The sequence below is a fragment of the Polypterus senegalus genome, chromosome 2 (assembly GCF_016835505.1).
Source record: "Polypterus senegalus isolate Bchr_013 chromosome 2, ASM1683550v1, whole genome shotgun sequence".
Lineage (NCBI taxonomy): Eukaryota > Metazoa > Chordata > Cladistia > Polypteriformes > Polypteridae > Polypterus > Polypterus senegalus.
In genome coordinates, this window is record NC_053155.1 from 206,160,045 (window position 1) to 206,175,092 (window position 15,048).

The 15,048-nt window shown below is 35.4% G+C and overlaps 1 protein-coding gene across 15 annotated transcripts in view; it reads left to right on the forward strand.

Annotated features, from left to right (window-relative positions):
• dmd (dystrophin) overlaps positions 1–15,048 on the forward strand; it is a 2,654,580-nt gene that overhangs the window by 2,496,569 nt on the left and 142,963 nt on the right. The gene's annotated exons all lie outside the window — the stretch shown is intronic.

Below are 15,048 nucleotides of genomic sequence, written 5' to 3' on the forward strand. Positions count from 1 at the left end.
TGTTTGTCGAGACGCAACCAGTGGGAGAGTATGAGTTGCACTTAGTAGGAATTCCATGGTTTGAAGCCCGAATGGGGTTCAACGGCTTACCCACGCCGGGTAGACACACGCTCAATGTCATGCATAATTATTTATTGAATGCTAAACACTTCTGGAAAGACACGGTTGTCTAAAACGGGTTGGTGTGAGAATACAACAGTAAGCGAATGAAAAGATGGAACTCTGGAGAGCAAAATACAACACAATAGTGAACCCGCGGCATAACAAACGCCGCATAATTATTTATTGATGGTTGAACACCTCTGGAAAGACACAGTTGTCTAAAAAGGGAGGGTTTGAGGATACAACAGAAACTGAATGAAAAGATGGAACTCTAGACTTTTCATTGCTCTGTGCGGTTTTGGCTGCCTTTCTATATATAATCCACCAAGACACCCGACCACGGTAGTAGCAAGGTGGGAGGGGTGTGTGAACAAAGTGCAGGAGCATCTAAGAAGACGCATGTTTGTCTCGGATGCGAATTGCTGTATGTAGCGTGTAAAACAGTTTGCTATGGTGCACGTGGTCGTGCGTCGTAACCGAAAACTCGTTTTTTAAAGACTGCCTACTTCATTGTGTTTTAACCTCAGTTGTAAAGGAATGTTTTAAGGACCCCATGGGATACCCCTCGGTTTTGGCTGCTTTTCTATATATAATCCACCAAGATACCCGACCACAGTAGGAGGGGGGTGTGCACAAAGGGTAGGGACGTAATGAGTGGGAGCGTATGAGTCACACTTAGTGGGAATTCCACGGCTTGCAGCCCGAATGGGGTTCAACGGCTTACCCACGCCTCTCTGCGCTGGGTAGACACACGGCCAATCTCATGCATAATTATTTATTGAATGCGAAACACTTCTGGAAAGACACGGATGTCTAAAACGGGTTGGTGTGAGAATACAACAGTAAGTGAATGAAAAGATGGAACTCTGGAGAGAGCAAAATACAACACAAGTTGCTCAGACATGTATGTGGACTCTTACCACAGACGAAAGTGACTAACTGGGTGGTTGGTGAGTTTTTGCGTCCAGGAGAATGGGCAGGCAGTGTGAATGCCTAGAGAGCGAGGGTAGACGCCGGCCGGTGAAAAAGGACTGTTGGTGGGCAGGAAAACGTCTTCCGTGTTCCTGCAGGAGCATCTAAGAAGACGCATGTTTGTCGCGGATGTGAATTGCTGTATGTAGCGTGTAAAACAGTTTGCTATGGTGCACGCGGTCGTGCGTCATAACCGAAAACTCGGTTTTTAAAGACTGCTTACTTCATTGTGCTTTAACCTCAGTTGTAAAGGATTGTTTTAAGAATCCCATGGGATACCCCTCGCAAACCGTTTCACACACTGCATATGGCGATTCACCTCTGCGAGAAACATGCCTCTATGAACAGTCAACGTAGCTTGGAGGTGCATGACATGCACATGACATTAACCTGACCTGCACTGCATGTGGCCTCTATGACAGACGAATATAAATGACTCCATTTTTTCTGTGTCCTCACATCCGAGTTGGTGGGCGTGGCCCTGCGAGTTGTCATCGTATCCAATGGTCTTGGAGTTGGTGGGCGTGGCTCCTTCCTGCGTGCGCCATAGGTGTCTCACTTGTCGGCGGCTTAGTGAATCCACGCCCTTTCCGGCGTGCTTTTCATGGTTGTGTTGCCTTTCCATGGGTGTCTTGCCTTAGTGAATTATATATATAGATGATTGATGGAATATAAAGGATGAGGTGGTGTGTTGCATGAGAAAGGCACAGAGAATATCTGTAGTGTCTTACTGTGAAGAAAAAAAGTGTTTACCCAAAGATTACATGGATGAAAATAGTAGTGCATGACCTTAGGAGGATTTGTGTCAGAAGTATGCACAAGGCCGGAGGGGAATATGGGGGAGCTACCAACCAACCTGAGTAAACTGAAATAATATTTTCTAAACAGCTTGTTGTAACAAGAATAGGTTACCCTTTGAAAAGTAAATGTCTCCTGTGCACATTTTCTTTTTCATGAAAAGATGATTTAAAATATCATGTTTCAGGAAACTAGCATTGTTTACAATGACTTCCATTTCTCAATGTAGAACATTTACTTTACATGATAGAATTAATACATTTACAGCTTAAGGATTTGTGACTTGAGGAAGTGCATTAAACAGTGGAATCCAGCTCAATTAAACTGAACTGGATGCACTGATGAGAAAATAGATGGAGGGATAGAGAGATTTTTTACAAAGTAGTTTTGTCTACTTTTTATAATCCCTTCCAATTATGGAAATGTAATTTTAACACTTTAAATTTGCAATAATGTAAGATTGCCATTTTGTTATTACTAAACATGTATTACAACTGCTCATTCTGCGTTTGTATTCTTGCTTTGGTAAAAGTAAGAATACTAAAGGCTGTTTTGACCTTTTAGTTTCCAATACTATTTCTCTGTGATGTCATTTCCTAAACATTAGATCTATACCTTTAACTGCCAACTCGTTATTGGGCATGTGGAGCAATATATAGCTTTGCCACAGTACCATTGTTGACTTAGAAACAATCTGGCTATTTGGCTTTATTTCCTATTGCTTTATTGATGTGGATTTCACTCTCAATTGGTAATCAAACTGAGTGAAGTTTTCTTTTGTCTTAAAGCATGTTTTATTAGCGAGAGTGAAATTGGAAGCGCAAGATTGCTGACAGGAGCAGAGACAATACACCAAGTACACAAAATGCACTTATAGAGGAGGCTTGAACAGCTGGAGAACTGTTCACACTTGTCTAAAATATAAAATAAAGTAGGATGACATTTAATAGCTGTAGGAAAAAGTAAAGGTTACTTCAACACTGAAAGCCTAAATCAGAAAAAGAGAATAGGTTTACTTTTTAGTTTTCAATGTGTAGGTAACCTTTAAGTTTTCCTTTTGGGGCACACACTAACCTTTTCACAGCATTACACAAGTGCTTATAATTTTTTATTAATAAATGTTTTCATGTTATGTAATATATTGGACTGTTTACTTTCTCTATTCAGGTTTCTATTTGAATAGTATACACTTATGCTTCACTATTGTTTTTTTAGTTTGGTTACACAACATTCTGAAAACCCTCATCCCATTTTAAGATTAAAGCATTGTCATGCCCTATCCTGACAGCATTAGGTACAAAGCAGGAACCTATTCTGGACTTGATGCCAGTCCTTTGCAGGGCCCACTGCTGCACACATCTTCACTGTCAGTCACCAGTTCACCTAATACGCGTCTTTGCCTGTTCTGTTAATAAATTTAACAAGTGTATTTAAGGACTTATTTGTGAAGTGTGATTTTTGTCTAAGAAAAAATTGTCACATATATTTGCAGACTCACTTGAGATATGTCTGTGTTCATGACACCTTAGCTGGAGAACAACATGAAGTAACCTGCTTAGAATCAGAAGACAAACTCTCATTTGTTTCAAGCCCATTGTGTTTTAAGACTCTAAAGCCTCTATTTTTTTCTTATCACCTAGTTAATGACATGGGGGTATTTTGTTCTGGATTTTAATAAATGAAATATTTTATAGTTGGCTTAATACATCTGTTCTAAGACAAGCTAAAAACATAACCCATCTAATAGAAATGGTGGCAAATGTGTTCCTCTTAATTAAAAAAATATAGTCACTGAACGGTTATTAAACAGTAAAATACTAAAACAATGTCAGATCTTTCTCTCCAATATTCTTGTATAGACTTTTTTTTTTATTTTTAGCATACACTAATCTTTTAAACCTTTAAAGCTCCAAATCCAGTCTGCTGTCCACTTATCATACTCCTGGATTAACATGCTGCTCTGATTCTCCTTCCACATAAATTTCCTTATAGTGATTTACATTTTTGTGTGAAGTGAAGGCTTAAGAGGTGTTTTATAATAAATGTCAGTGGTGTGTCATTTTTAACAAACTGTAAGATAACCGTCATCTTCTAGTCATCCATTGGTTCATTTTCTAAACTCATCCATTAACCCAATATACTGTACAAATGTTTGGTACATGTGCGAAAATCTGAATACTTAGTGGAAGGAATCACATGAACACAGACAACATACAGACTCCACACATAGACAGATTTAAGCCCAGGTCTCTAGAGCTGTGAAGTAAGCCAGCCATTTTTGTATCGTAATCACATAAACCAAGAATATGTAAGAATGCATACAAAGTTGTGAGATCCATGGGCATACCTTCATGTAGTACTTTAATTTGTTCAGACAGCATAGAAGAAAACTCCCTAATAAATTTTGAAGAAAGCCTAAATTTGAGAACTATGGCGGCACAATATGGAGACCATAAAATGAAGTCTCTTGGGTTAATGTAAGTCTGCTTTGTGTGTTGTGGCTGTCGGAGGAGATTCTGGCTTTCCACATTCCTGTGGGACAGTGCTGTTTTACATGCACAGCAACCTTATTTTACTGTGTTTTATGTATTTCGCTGTTTAGAGAATGAATTCTTAGAACATACAGTATATGTTTTTATCAAAAGCAGTACACAAGGATGTATACCAGACTCACGTATTCAGATGTGTTTGACGTTGATAGCTGTAATGTAACAGATTGATTGGTATCTATCAGTAATATATTAAGTAACATATTAGCCTTCTGACATACTTTGTGTATGACAGTCACATTTATTCTTCACTCTTGCAGTCCATCCGTCTGTCCTTCTATGAAGTGTATATACTCTATTTACAGGAATTCTTTCTCTACACTGTTTAGTGTGACAGATCAGCTCCTGCTGGAAAAAAGGTATTTTTATGAGACTGCAGCCTGGTTATTAAAGTATTCACTAACAGGATGCTGATTTCCAAATGGCGCAATTTAGAGCCATTAGTTAACAGAAACTTGCACGTTTTTGAAAGCCTTAGCAGTCTGTTGTGAATATTTTTCTCTCTTTTCCAATTACTTCTTTCACCAACATCTTACCTAATTATGTGATTTTTCAAAATCCCTAATTTCTGCTTTGCTACTGGATTTCAAATACACATATTAGTGTCCAGAAACATGAGAAGGTATTTTTTTTTGTTTGAGCTGGTCAGGTCTTGATTAATTTTTTCATCATAACTGTGCTTGGTAATTCAGCTTTTTTAAGAATAAATTATTGCAGTCAGCATGCAAGAATGCACAGTATATGCAAAGTAACTTGGCGTAATCTGTGTCAGTGCAGATCGAGGTATTACATACAGCCTTAATTTTTTGGTATTCAGATTAAGGTGATATATATATATATATTTATATTTTTAAACTGGACTTTATTGAAGCATTTTAAATTTGTATATTTAAAAGATGCTAGGAGTTGTTACACTGTTTTTCAAACTGTAATAATGTCTTTCCCCAAGCACTATGCACATTACTGACTTTTTAAAACATAAAAATCCCATGTTGTGATTCTTTGTATAACTGGATAATACAATTAGCTGTCATTATCAGCCATGTTAATTTGAGATAAGTGCTAAATGCTACTTTTGAAAAAATCAATTAGAGTAATTGAACAGTGAAATTCTGTTCTAGTGCTTACCCATCCTCTACCCCCCACTGGTATGTAGCAACTAGATTCTGCTGTTTTTAAGTTGCCCAGTTTTAGTTTTAAATATTACCAGGCCTACAGTAGATTTTGGGGGGTTTTTATCAATGAAATAATAAAATTTAAAAAAATTGATTCTTAAGGATGTTCCCAACGCTTGATCAAAGATTTTCTTAATAAGATTTAGAATACTTGCTGATCAGGACTTCATACTCTTGCAATACTAAAGAGCAGTCTTTAAATGAATAATTCAGAGTGGTATAAAAAGAAAATGTGCTGAAGAAAATTGCTGTTAAGCACAGCAGAAACATTAAAACAGTTTTAAAGTAGGAAATTAAGTTTACACATTTTATAGAGTTTAAAGAAAACTTTACAAATGAAGAAGAAAAATTCTTTTGAATGTAATGAATTCCAAGTTACTGTAGGTGACAGGGTCCCATTATTGAATGCTATCTGTAAATTGGTACAGAACTAATGAAAATGAGCTCCTCTAACAAAGTGGAACAAAAGAAAAATGAGTATAAAAGCATTCTTTAGCTTTTTAAAATTTCAATATGTGAGAGAATATTAATTCAGATTCAAGTTGTGTGACCACTATGCAAGTTGTAAGCAACTTTGAATAGAAAGCATGCTTGTGTAATTAAAAAAAAAAGAAAGGAAAAGAGTCCAATAGCTTACAATACTTAGTTTAAATAAACTTTAATCCCATGAGGAAATTATATTTGAACTATAGGTGAACTGTAAATAATTCTGTGCCATGACTTGGTGATTACTAAAAGTACATACTATGCAAGCAAAGAAAAACGTAGATAGATCTAGAGATGTACCAATATGCAAGGTCTAGGCCAATACTGCTAAATCAGTGTTTGCCATGTTGTAAACAATGACACTAATATAAATATCTATTATTTCTAATCATTCTTCTGTGCTTTGTTTATACACAAATTGTAACCGAGTATCTGTATAAATTGATTACTTTAAATGAGTGTAGATTAGTTAATTGAAGTAAAACTCTTTTGGTATTTTTTTGATATTTACCTATTAGCTTACTTTCAAGAACAAATCAAATGAAAGTAACATATGCTTTTATTTTTTTTCTTATTATTTCCTAGTTGTTTTTAATGGAAACTTTTTTTTAACATTGTCAAGTAACTGTTTAGTGTATTTATTTATTGTCTATATATGTATATTTGCAGCTGGAAATCCACAAAGGGACAAAATGAATAACGTATCATAAACTAGTTTTTATTCCTGAGCTTTCAACCCTTACCAGGGGTCTTCATCAGAGGATAATGCTTAGACTTACAAGAATTAAAGGCAATATACTGTATAGCTATAAATTACGTGGGGGTGGGGAGGGGTGGCTAAGTCCTTGTAGTCGGGGGGGGGGCCAAGTCAGGTGTCAGAATAGCACACAAACCCACGAACAATCTGTGAACGGTCCTCTTTAATGCAAAAAACAAGAGATTGACAGCAGAAACACAAAACGCAGTATACAGCATTCCATGCAATTCGTGCTCAGCGGTATACATTGGACAAACTTTAAAAAGAATCGCAACATGTATACAGGAACACCGCAACGTTGTCAGAAGAAAGGACTCACTATCATTGATCTATACGCATACTAAATCAACAGGACATACATTTAATTGGGAAAATGTACAAGTAAAATTTAAAGCCAATACTAAAAGTGCCAGAGAGCTGGCTGAATCCTGGTTATCAAATGAGCACGCCATCAACAGACACTTGGACATAAATCCAGCATATGCAAACTTAAGAAGAACTTATTCATAATAAACAAGACTTTACACCCAATAACAACAAAAGACCAGAAGGACTTAGCCACCCCACCCCCTCCACGTAATTTATTGCTATATATTGCCTTTGATTCTTGTAAGTCTAAGCATTATCCTCTGATGAAGACCCCTGGTAGGGGTTGAAAGCTCAGGAATAAAATCTACTTTATGATACGTGATTAATTTTCTCCCTTTGTGGATCTCCAGCTGCAAATATGCAAACCATATCACAGACATTCTCTTCTATATATGTATGTATGTATATAACACTCTACTATACTGTTTGCATTAGTGTATTTATGGTAGCTGTGCAGCACTTTGGTGAATTTCTATTGTTTTTAAATGTGCTCCCAAAATAAAATTGACTACATGAGTTTGACCAGCACTGGATCAGTGTTTGTCCAGATTTTGTTCCTGCTCCTGACTGCTAGAATAGAGTACAGCTGCCTATGGCCTTAACTATTGTTGGTGTTTTTGAAATTTGACAAATAGATAATCTGTCTGTCTGTCTGTTTGTCTGTCTATCTATCTAGCTAGCTAGTTGTCACTGACATTCTTCATGAGAAATTATCTTATTTTTTTATTTCACAAACCTAAACAGTTAAAAATCTTGCTTTGGTGGGATGATGTAAAGGCTTTGAGCTTGATCATGAAACGTGTATCCGACAGTACATTTTTTTAAATGCCTACAAATTAGCTCTTGTGTGCCAAAATTACAAATTTATAGCATTTGTGATTTATAATGTGTGCTGCTTGTTTTTGAATCAATATGACATGGGTCTTAAAGAACACAAATTCAAGTGTTTAGTTATTATTAATTGTAACATATGAGGCGGAAATCTTGATTTTCATGTTGTTTTGGTTATGATATTATTAATATTAATTTAGGTAGTGTCTATTTTTCAGGTACTTGAAAGAAATTGTCAAATAGTCTATGCTAGTATTTTTTTTTTAATAAAACCCTTGCTAAAATACTCCCAAGCTTGTAAAGTGGTTCAGTTTTAAGTTATATGAGTGGTTAATTCACAAAATATCAAAAAAAAATACAGTATATATGGCCATTCATGAAGTAATTTCTATATAGTAAGACTCATTAACATGTGACTTGTTAACATATGTATTCACTTGATGCTTAGACAACAGACCCTAACTTTAAATTCTTCACATTATACTGCCATTACTGCTCTTGCATCTTACTTTTAAATTATAGGTTACCGCTAACTCATTTCATTTATAAGCATATAAGGTTTGTCTTAAAGTGTGGTACCTGTAACCTGGGTTTCAGGGGTGTATTTTATTTATGGATAATGTTTTTTTTTTTTGCTCCTCATATTTTTTTAAAACTGTATATTTTTTACTCCCAACAAGCAATGTTAAATATTTTTTGCTACATTTTCTTTCATCAGCTATCTAGCTTACTTTATCAATGTGTCCAGTTTGTCCTACTTGTCTGCACATATCAAAATGAATTACTCCATTTAACCTCCTCTCTCAGTCTCCTGTAAAAGAAAATCTTTGCATCTTTTATTAAGGTAGACAGTTCAGATAATTGCAAATACCCAGTGTTCAATCCTGGCAACACTTGTAACAAAACAAAAATTTTCTGAATTAGCACACAAGAGCAGACTTGCTGAATGTACTTGTAATTCTTTGTTTGGACTGCATAAACCAGCATAATCTTTTTCCTACACATGCGCAAGTGCACACATGCAGACCCACAGTTTTAGCAAGTAAAAGTAGCCATTGTCATATGGTATGCTGTACCTGTGCAATGCAAGTCTGTAGTTCCTATTTTTAGCTAAATTCATTACATTGTAAATTATATTAGGAGCAATGCTTCAAACAGAACATTTTGGAATTCAGAACAGATGTTTAGTTTTTTTTTTTTATAATATATTTCTTGGTTGTTTAATTGTGTCAAAAAACAATAACAGTTGCACTGACACTCCTTTGCAGCTTTTGGACATACATAAATCTGAGCTTTGCTTGTTTATCTATGTTTCAGTCCTGCTTATTTCATTACAGGATTGTGGAAACCTGAATCCTGTATCAAGCACAAGACAGCTGTGAATTTGAATGTCCATCCATGTTAAGACATAAAAAGTCATAAATTACTTCAGGACAATGAAGAGTTACCAACTCTGGCATACACATATTTGGAATTTTGGGATGTGGGAGAAACCGGAATACTCAGAGAAAACCCACAGGACACAGGAGCATTATGCTAATTCCATACTATCAGAGACCTGACCAGAAACTAAAAGCTGGAAATGAGTTTGCATCAGTAACCTCTACACCAGCATGACCCCCAGTAACAGTTGTTTAAATGCTGTGTTTCTTTTCTTTTTTTTTGTAGACATACAGTATATAATAAAGGGTTTTAGTTGATGTTTCATGGTCTTGTTGAATTCCATAGTTATGTCAGGTGTTTAGGAATTTTAGTGTCTTAAAGATTTATGTTTGGCTGTATTAATCATAACATTATTCTAAGTCACAAATGTCTGTATCCAGTTTGGAAGCTCCCTCTGTTTCTGCGCATCTTTTTCTCCAGTTGCTCAGGCTTTATACCACCATTCTAAGGAAAATATTTCTAAATCTAATCTGACTCTCCAGATTTGCCAAGTCTGAGTAAGTTTAAGTGGGTACATGAATGTTTCATTTGATGGACTGGCACTCCAATGTTGTTGTTTTTATTTTTGTTTGTTTTTTTAACTTATTGCCCACAGTGCTGCCAAGACAGGTTGCAGCTCTTGTGACTCTGGATTGGATTTAACATGTTTGATTATGGATGGATGAAAGTCTAGTTAATAATTATGTAGGTGAATATTTTGTCTCAGTTATTAGTTTTGCTTAGTGTAGTCTGTATTTTAGCACAATTTCAAGTCATAACATATTGAGGTTTCATGTATTCTGCTTATTTTAACTCTCCAGTTCATAAACACCTTTCCATAGGTTGAATATGGAGATGATAAGCTATACAACCAAGTCCAAATTTCCCTCAGGTATTGAAGAGAGAGCAACTACATTTCTTAACTGTCGCGGGCAAATGGCTAAAAGCTTGCTACAGTTATTATTACCATTAGGCAGAGAAATCATTACATAAGTGTCACTTTCCATTATGTAGATTGCTTGGAGATTGTGATATCGTACTACTATGTTTGTAGATATATAATAGAAACAGAAATACATTAAAATTGTCTTTTATTGTTTATTTGCTCAAACAGATTCCCTGTGTTTTTTAGGAGTGATATATAACCAAACCAAAAAAACATCAAATTATGCTAAACCAGGTATAATTATATAAAGATTCAGACTAAAGCACTGCCATATCATGTGTCAATTTTTTTTCTGTTCACATTAAATACTATAGGTTCATAAATACACAACCTCCACTTGAATATATGTAACTGAGTAAGCATGCAATTCACAAGGTTAGGAGTGATCATGTTAAGGCAAATATGAAGCACTTTTCATGGACGCCATCTTTAACACATGAATTCTTTTTTTTCTTCAACTCTACCAACTAATCACTCAGAGGTTAGCTCTGTTATACATAATATCATGGTATGGTGTTCATTAAAGAACAAAAACAAAGTTAATTAATAGCCAGTACAAGAATGTCACAGAGCATTTTGTAAAGCAGACATGATGCAACGTAATATATAATCAATCAAATATAAGATGGATGCAGGGACATTTAAGTCTACAAATGTAGCCAACAAATGCCCAAAATCAATTCACAATTAAATGAACCGTGAAGTTCACTGATCCTAACAAATGATAGGCAACACATAGAAACAACAGCAGTGTGGTAGGTACAAAAGCAGGAAGAAGTTCTTGAAACTGTTCTGAAATCTCACCAAAATTTAATCTCATAAGTAAGTTGAAATGTGGCTTGTTTGCTCCTTTGAAGATTAAAACCAACACTCAGGACAACCAGAATGTCACTAACTAGACAAGTTATTTGAAAAACTAAAAGTTTATATTTGACTTTTTTTCATTATTGAGATTAAAAGATCACATTGAAATATCTACAACACAATCCAATCAAGGCTAAATGCATTAAATCATAATTAACACAACTCTGCTGCTACGGAGATCTATATAAACAAAAAAACATGAAAAGTTCTTTACAGACTGTATATTAAAAAATCTAAAGATAAACAGAGTACTGCAGAGTTAATGGTCTGGCAGGCTTATTTTAGAACATTAATAAACTCGTACTTAATTACAGAGATGCTTTTGACTGCTCTTCATGAAGTAAATTTGATTTTCTTTTCTATTTCTAGTTTTAGATAATATAAGGCATCACTTTTCTATTGAGGTATAGACTGTTGATTAGGATTCTTCCAACTGAACAAGACAAATCAACATATGAGCAACACAGAATAAGAAGTGAGAGTTAATTTTTACATAATCTTATCTCAATTAGGGTTAATCCAAACAGTTCCATTAAAGAATTATGAATAGTTATGAATATAATATTCTCTGACAAAGAAATCTTTCCCCCAAAACTTGGTTAGCATAGGACAATCTCACAATATAGCATATGACCTAGTGAGACCAGTGCTTGATGACATAGTTCATAGTAAGGGTCCAGTTCCTGATATATTTTCGATAGTTTTAATCTCAAAAGTTGTGTGGAGTGTCCAATTTTAAACTAAATGACATCATGCTTTGCTCAGAATAAAAGTTAGTATATGTGATTAATCCATCCATCCATCCATCCATCCATCCATCCATTATCCAACCCGCTATATCCTAACTACAGGGTCACGGGGGTCTGCTGGAGCCATTCCCAGCCAACACAGGGCGCAAGGCAGGAAACAAACCCCGGGCAGGGCGCCAGCCCACCGCAGATGTGACTAATAACTAAGTTCCATTTCTTGTTTGAGATATTAATTGGACCCATTCCAATTAATATCTAAGATCATGTAGAGGTGTATGCCATGAAATTAGTTGATAGAGTATGGAAATATGACAGATATTCTCTTCATAATTAGCTGAATTGTTTTCAAATATAGATATTGAATGAAGATAAGGGGGTTAATGCAAATTTCCTTTTTGGTAAATTTTGCAAAAATACTCCATAAAAAGTTTTGGATATAATTTAACTGCCAACACTTAAGTTGGAGAGAAATAAGTTAATGTAGGTAGAAAATGTTGTAGGAGTTTCCAATTCAGAGCAAGAAAAGAGGTGATGCTGAGGTTAGGCAGTGTATTCAATACATCATTCAGTTGTTTGCTGGAATAAAATTAAATGATGGAGTTTGAAGTGATTTCTTTAAACTTAATAGAACTTTTCAAGCTTCACTTTTTCACTGTTTAAAATTTCCCTGCTTTAGCTGTATTCTTTCCAGCCAAATTTATTTCCATTATCACCGTAGAAACCGCCATTTTGAGAAAAATCATGACTTCCCTTAATGTATTCTTGTTGTATATCTTGAAAGTGATTGATTCATAAACACTAGAGTGCTTCAAGTCTTGCGTTCAGAAATATGTACCATTTAATATGTTATACTGGGTGAAACTAGTTATGGCATACTAGGTTAGACACCCAGTCAAAGTACCAAATAAAAAAATGTCAAATATTTTAAGGAGATATACCTTCATCATAGCTTTAGCAAGCAGCATTTAAAACATGGGATTTGTGTTTCTTTTAATGTGTTGGTCAATACTTAGAAACTCCTATTGATTAAGCACAACTGTCATGTTTATTTGCAGAATTGTTCCAGAAGTCTGCGCTTAATTGCAAGCCATTGCTTTGTATGCTATGTTTTTAAGTTTAAAAGGCGACATATAAATTCCCCATTTCTCTCTGATAAAACAACACGATATAGGCCTATTCTCTCCTTATGTTGTGTGGATCAAATTTCCTAGCAGAACACATTTTGAAAAAGCTATCATAACCTGCTAAGTTAATTTTTCACTAGCTGTGCTTCGAAGTCAGGTTGAAATCTAAGTAATCAACATAGGAATCCAAATATATCCCCGTCATTAACATTTGCAGTGCACCATATATGGTAATGCGTGTAATAATAAAATGTATTGCTATTGTCACATCACAATCATTTGTGATAATAATGTATTCCTAAGCACCATCTATTGGAATTCCAAGTGCAGTGCATATGTCTCTGCTATATGCCATTTGGTATAGGATATGCAAAAGCAGTGTTAGTTTTTGTGATCTGTTGGAATGATAAATGCAATGCTTTTTAATACTATAGTTGTTTGTGATGCATCATCAGTTGACATGACAGACACATAGCAGCTAGACAGACACACAGGAACGTGTTCTTTTTTTAAGGTGTATTGTTTGTGTTTCCAAATGTTTCACAAATGTCCCTGAATTGTTGTCATTGAAGTTTGTTAGCACCATAAATTCTCATCTCCCTGCAAATCCATTGGCATTATCTTCTTTTCCATTTACTTTAGCATCTAGGACCTTTTTAAAACATTTTGGACAGGCACAAGTGATGCTTGTTTCCTGCAGAATACCCCTCACAACACATTTTTCATAATATTTCTTTATTTAGTTAGCCACATTAGCTCTCTCTTCAAGTAAGCTACAGACCTTGCTCATAACTCCAGAATTATCAAGGCATATGTTTTTGGCGTGTCATTTAGTTATAACTCCAAATAATGGCATGTTGTAACTTCTGGAAACCCAAGAGACTGCCATATTTGTCATGGGGTGACAATGTCACATTGGCTCTAGAGCGTATCCGAGTCCCTTTCTCTTTTTAAAAATCAGGATTCCAGAAATGATTCAGGGTTGTTTATTTATTGTAAGCATTCAGGAGCCCAGCATGTTTGTTGCTGTTATTTAACACCTCTGATGAAAACAATGAACTAACGATGGTCTCATGTGAGTCTCCCATTTCAGATCTCTTAAAGCTTTGTCCTCAGGGCAGTCACACCTGCACAATTTGTAATATTTGAACTTTTCTCAGTGGCATCTTTATGGGTTCATTTCTCACCAATATCTTGATAGCTCCTTTCCTGGGCAATTTCTACTTTCTAACTAGTTCAATAGCTCTCTATAGACCTGGATGTCATTCATAACATCCACCCGTGTAAAAAAGAAGTCAAACACAAAAGTAGCAAATTACAATCATGCTAGATTCTTGGCATCAGAACAGAGAATAAACAAAAAAACTCCCCTTGGGACCCACTGTTTTGCATTGAGTATTGTCCATAAGATCTAGGTGAGCTGGCTACTCGGCTCCACCCTGGGAATTCTAACACAGACAAACCTGTCCAGGCAAGTGTCCAAGATGGCAGAGGTAGCAACACTAACAGGCATAGTAAAGTGTAAGAAAAATAGTATCACACTTGTCTAGTGTCTTCTGACAAAAGCTAAATTTGTTTAACTTTTCTTATTAACAAGTATATTGTGTTACCAGTACTTACTCAAAAGTACTTGATGTGGACAAGTGGACCTCTCCCTGCCTGTGCTGTTCTTTTTTGCCCTTTCTTGCTTTTCTCTGTATGAAGACCTGATTGAAATTGTTTTTGTTCTGATTGTGTACATGCATTGGATATCTTAAACATGTTGACATTGTATTAAAAAAAGGTTGGAACTTCAGTACTAGACCTTTTGTATTACTTTGTGACTCATGGTGAAAGTTAAGTGTAAATCTGAATGGCTGAGAATGTGAAGGAAAGCTACAGATGTAACTGAGATCTGTTCAATT